Here is a 6,000-nt window from a genome sequence, read left to right as displayed (position 1 = left end):
GAACATTTGCAACAAGTTATTATAGCATCCCCCTTTGTGCAATACCGTTGTACACACTTGCCACTTTAAATTTTAAGCCTCCTTCACATGTATATAGTGTTATATTTCATATTTTGTTATATTTATTGCGCACTCTCCTTGTATTTTAATACCTCTCTTTTCTGTTATTTTTACTACTACTAGAACCCTCCGCTCTACGACCTCTGGTCAGCTGACGGTCCCCTCACTTCGGGAACCCGGCAGCCGCTCCTCCCGACCACGCCTCTTCTCCGCCATTGCCCCTCGGTGGTGGAACAACCTCCCTCATACAGTTAGGACTGCAGAATCCATTACCATCTTCCACAAGAAACTGAAAACCCACCTCTTCAGAACCCACCTGTCCCCCACTGCCTAACCTCCGTTCCTTACAAAAACCCCCCAAAAAACAAAAAAACAACAACAAAAAAATCCTTGTCTTGTATCTATGTTTGTCTAAGAAGTCCAGGGCGCAATACGAAGGAGTAAATTGACGCTTAGTCTTTTTAGCGATGTATGCTTATGAGGTATTAGGAATCCGACTGATGCACTGATTGTAAGTCGCTTTGGCTAAAAGCGTCTGCTAAATGCTAAACTGTAAATTTTTCTTAGTTAACTCCTTATTCTCCTACTCTTTATTTTTTATTTATTTAAATCCCTTATTTTACTCTGATTCTTACTCCTTAGTGTCTTACTCTTTATTTATTTAAATCCCTTACCGTACTCTTATTCTTATGACCAGTGTCTTACTCTTTATTTATTTAAATCCCCTACTGTACTCTTATTCTTACTCCTTATTGTCTTACTCTTTATTTATTTAAATCCCTTATTGTACTCTTATTCTTACTCCTTATTGTCTTACTCTTTATTTATTTAAATCCCTACTGTACTCTTAGTCTTATGACTAGTGTCTTACTCTTTATTTATTTAAATCCCCTACTGTACTCTTATTCTTATGACTAGTGTCTTACTCTTTATTTATTTAAATCCCTTACTGTACTCTTATTCTTACTCCTTATTGTTTTACTCTTTATTTATTTAAATCCCTTACTGTACTCTTATTCTTATGACTAGTGTCTTACTCTTTATTTATTTAAATCCCTTACTGTACTCTTATTCTATGACTAGTGTCTTACTCTTTATTTATTTAAATCACTTATTGTACTCTTACTCTTATGACTAGTGTCTTACTCTTTATTTATTTAAATCCCCTACTGTACTCTTATTCTTATGACTAGTGTCTTACTCTTTATTTATTTAAATCCCTTACTGTACTCTTATTCTTATGACTAGTGTCTTACTCTTTATTTATTTAAATCCCTTATTGTACTCTTACTCTTATGACTAGTGTCTTACTCTTTATTTATTTAAATCCCCTACTGTACTCTTATTCTTATGACTAGTGTCTTACTCTTTATTTATTTAAATCCCTACTGTACTCTTATTCTTATGACTAGTGTCTTACTCTTTATTTATTTAAATCCCCTACTGTATTCTTTTTCTTATGACTAGTGTCTTACTCTTTATTTATTTAAATCCCTTACTGTACTCTTATTCTATGACTAGTGTCTTACTCTTTATTTATTTAAATCCCCTACTGTACTCTTATTCTCATGACTAGTGTCTTACTCTTTATTTATTTAAATCCCTTAATGTACTCTTATTCTTATGACTAGTGTCTTACTCTTTATTTATTTAAATCCCTTATTGTACTCTTATTCTTATGACTAGTGTCTTACTCTTTATTTATTTAAATCCCTACTGTACTCTTATTCTTATGACTAGTGTCTTACTCTTTATTTATTTAAATCCCCTACTGTATTCTTTTTCTTATGACTAGTGTCTTACTCTTTATTTATTTAAATCCCTTACTGTACTCTTATTCTATGACTAGTGTCTTACTCTTTATTTATTTAAATCCCTTACTGTACTCTTATTCTTATGACTAGTGTCTTACTCTTTATTTATTTAAATCCCTTACTGTACTCTTATTCTTATGACTAGTGTCTTACTCTTTATTTATTTAAATCCCTTACTGTACTCTTATTCTTATGACTAGTGTCTTACTCTTTATTTATTTAAATCCCTTACTGTACTCTTATTCTTATGACTAGTGTCTTACTCTTTATTTATTTAAATCCCTTACTGTGCTCTTATTCTTATGACTAGTGTCTTACTCTTTATTTATTTAAATCCCCTACTGTACTCTTATTCTCATGACTAGTGTCTTACTCTTTATTTATTTAAATCCCTTACTGTACTCTTATTCTTATGACTAGTGTCTTACTCTTTATTTATTTAAATCCCTTACTGTACTCTTATTCTTATGACTAGTGTCTTACTCTTTATTTATTTAAATCCCTTACTGTACTCTTATTCTTACGACTAATGTCTTACTCTTTATTTATTTAAATCCCTTATCGTACTTTTATTCTTATGACTAGTGTGCTCTTATTCTTATGACTAACTGTACTCTTACTCTTATGACTAGTGTGCTCTTATTGCTGAGTTGACCTGTTTCTCTCGTCTTATACATTTCATTGTACCGTTGACCCCGTGTTAACCTACATATGACAAAATAAACTAAACTAAACTTAGTAGTGACTTGACACCATTGATCATACTATTCTCCTTGATAGACTAAAGAGAACAGCCCTCTTGTGGCTTAGGTCCTACTTGACTGATCGTTATCAGTTGATGTTAATGGTGACTTCTCTACACATGCTAAGATAAAGTTTGGTGTTCTGCAAGGTTCTGTTTTAGGTCCACTGCTTTTTTTTTATATATGCTACCTCTAAGTAATATTATTCATAAACGCGGTATTAGCTTCCACTGCTATGCTGATGACACACAGTTGTATGTTTCAGCGAAGCCAGACGAGAAACACCAGCTAAACAAAAATCAGTGTCAGAATCCAGCAGCCTGGCTGGTGTTGTCCTCAGTTTTGTTAAACTTTGTAGTAACTTCGTAGTAACTTTTTCACTCACGCTGAATGAGACTCACTGGCACCACACAGATCTGTAGTAAAGCCCGGTCTCATTAAAGGGAATCTGGCTCTCACTGCCTCGTTTTCTTTCCCTTCCAAATGAAAGAAAAAAGGAAGTTTGCATATCCACACTTTTTAGGCCAGAAATCCAGCATCTGCTTGGGCCCTCTCTGCCTGCTCTTAAAAAAAGGAGACTAAAGTCCTTCTCTTCCCTCTAGAACCTTGTCCATCCCAGACGATTCCATCCTCAGTCATACCATCCTCAGTCATTCCATCCTCAGTCATTCCATCCCAGACCATTCCATCTTCAGTCATTCCATCCCAGACCATTCCATCCTCAGTCATTCCATCCCAGACCATTCCATCTTCAGTCATTCCATCCTCAGTCATTCCATCCCAGACCATTCCATCTTCAGTCATTCCATCCTCAGTCATTCCATCCCAGACCATTCCATCCTCAGTCATTCCATCAGTCATTCCATCCCAGACCATTCCATTGTCAGTCATTTCAGTATCTCTCCCTTGCCTGTCAGTAGTCCTTTTACAGTGGCAGTGATGTGTGCTGTATACTAACAGTACAAGTTGCTTTTTCCCTACTGTTTAGCACTGATCGACTAAATCACCTTTTTTGACCTTTAGTTCTCCTATAACACTGATGTCTAAATGTATCTGTCTTGTCTTAACTGATCAACACCACACAGATCCTGGAAATCATGGAAATTTGCCACTTTAGCAGTTTGTCCTTTTTTATTCATGGCTTTTTTTTCATAACGTCATATTGATATGATAAATCATAAGAGTTTATTTGTTTCAGTAGATTTTGCAACGAAAATCACTAAATGACAAGTATAAATTATGAACAAGTTTCTCCATTCAGAATCACTGACCCCAGTGTTTCCAGTTTCCAGTTTGGATTCTTTAGTGCAACACAGAGCATCATCACTCCTGAATCCTGAAGATCAGTGTTACTCAGGTCCAGTTCTCTTAGGGGACAGTTCGCTGACTTCAGAGCTGATGCGATGGTTTCACAGGACTGCTGAGTGATTTTATAGTCTCTGAAGCCCCTTTCAGACATGCACTGCAACCCTAAATTTGTCTAGACTCTACCCGGAGGAGCTGTATGTGAGAATGCAAATGTCCAAACCAGTTGGATTGGACATTAAACAGATTTTACCAGCTGCCTTGTACAAAGTCCATTGTATGTTGGATTGAGTCCATGTGCGACCATTGAATGCACAACGAGCAAGTGGGTGTGTTGATGCCGTTTGTATCTTGTGACTGGCACGAAACCAGGTCATTTACAAATAAACAACAAAAATAAACAAAAGCTGTTTGTTTCACTTTCTTTAATTATATTCTGACCTGTTGAAAGATGACAAACATTTTCTTATCTTATCTGGCTTGTTTGAAAATACATGAAATACTTTAATACCAGAGTAAAATACATCAGTTCGTATGTAGGCAATGTTATATTTGTATTTTAGGACATCATTTTAGGACATTTTTCCATTTGTTTTTAGTGAGTTAGAATTAGTAAAAATGTAAGATTTGTGCTGCTCAAGTGTCTAAGGAAGATAATAAAAGAAGTAACAACAATAATTTCTGGAGTGTTAGTGTGAAGGATGACCTTGACCCCCCTGAGCCAATAGTAGGTGAGTTTGTTAATGTGATTGTTTGTTTGTTTGTGTGTGTATGCATATGTGTGTGTGTGTGTGTGTGTGTGTGTGTGTGTTGTGTGTATTTGTGAAGGATGACCTTGACCCCCCTGAGCCAGCAGTAGGTGTGTTTGTTAATGTGATTGTTTGTTTGTTTGTGTGTGTATGCATATGTGTGTGTGTGTGTGTGTGTATTTGTGAAGGATGACCTTGACCCCCTGAGCCAATAGTAGGTGTGTTTGTTAATGTGTGTGTGTGTGTGTATGTGTGTGTGTGTGTGTGTGTGTGTGTGTGTGTGTATTTGTGAAGGATGACCTTGACCCCCCTGCGCCAATAGTAGGTGTGTTTGTTAATGTGTGTGTGTGTGTGTGTGTGTGTATTTGTGAAGGATGACCTTGACCCCCTGAGCCAATAGTAGGTGTGTTTGTTAATGTTTGTGTGTGTGTGTGTGTGTTGTGTGTGTGTTGTGTGTATTTGTGAAGGATGACCTTGACCCCCCTGAGCCAGTAGTAGGTGTGTTTATTAATTTGTTTGTTTGTTTGTGTGTGTATGCATATGTGTGTGTGTGTTGTGTGTATTTGTGAAGGATGACCTTGACCCCCTGGGCCAATAGTAGGTGTGTGTGTGTGTGTGTGTGTGTGTGTGTGTGTGTGTTGTGTGTATTTGTGAAGGATGACCTTGACGCCCCTGCGCACATAGTAGGTGTGTTTGTTAATGTGTGTTTGTGTGTGTGTGTGTGTGTGTGTGTGTATTTGTGAAGGATGACCTTGACCCCCTGAGCCAATAGTAGGTGTGTTTGTTAATGTGTGTGTGTGTATTTGTGAAGGATGACCTTGACCCCCCTGAGCCAATAGTAGGTGTGTTTGTTAATGTGTGTGTGTGTGTGTGTGTGTATTTGTGAAGGATGACCTTGACCCCCTGAGCCAATAGTAGGTGTGTTTGTTAATGTGTGTGTGTGTGTCTGTGTGTGTGTGTTGTGTGTATTTGTGAAGGATGACCTTGCGCCACAGTATAAAAGGCGGGACAGGTGCTGTGCGATGCCAAAGAGTGTAGGTTTTATTTTCTCACACGATGATTCTTCAAGTGATGAGTGTCCTGAACCAGCCAGCAACAAGTGCCACCAAAAAAAAAAAAAGTCTCAACTATTTACAAATTTCCGACACTTTTAAAATGACTAGGTTCAAATCGGTTCAAACCGGTTCAATTCCAAGCCTCACTGCGGCTCTCCTCACCTGTCACCCCCTGTGTGAAATGCCCTGGGGCTTTTAAGCTTGGGGGAGAAACCATTTCTAATTTAACATAAATTAACTCCTGACACACAAAAAGAGAGAAAGGAAAAATAAA

Source organism: Chanos chanos, chromosome 7, assembly GCF_902362185.1.
Source record: "Chanos chanos chromosome 7, fChaCha1.1, whole genome shotgun sequence".
Taxonomy (NCBI): Eukaryota; Metazoa; Chordata; class Actinopteri; order Gonorynchiformes; family Chanidae; genus Chanos; species Chanos chanos.
The sequence above is the reverse complement of the archived record's forward strand: the minus strand, read 5'-3'. Positions refer to the sequence as shown.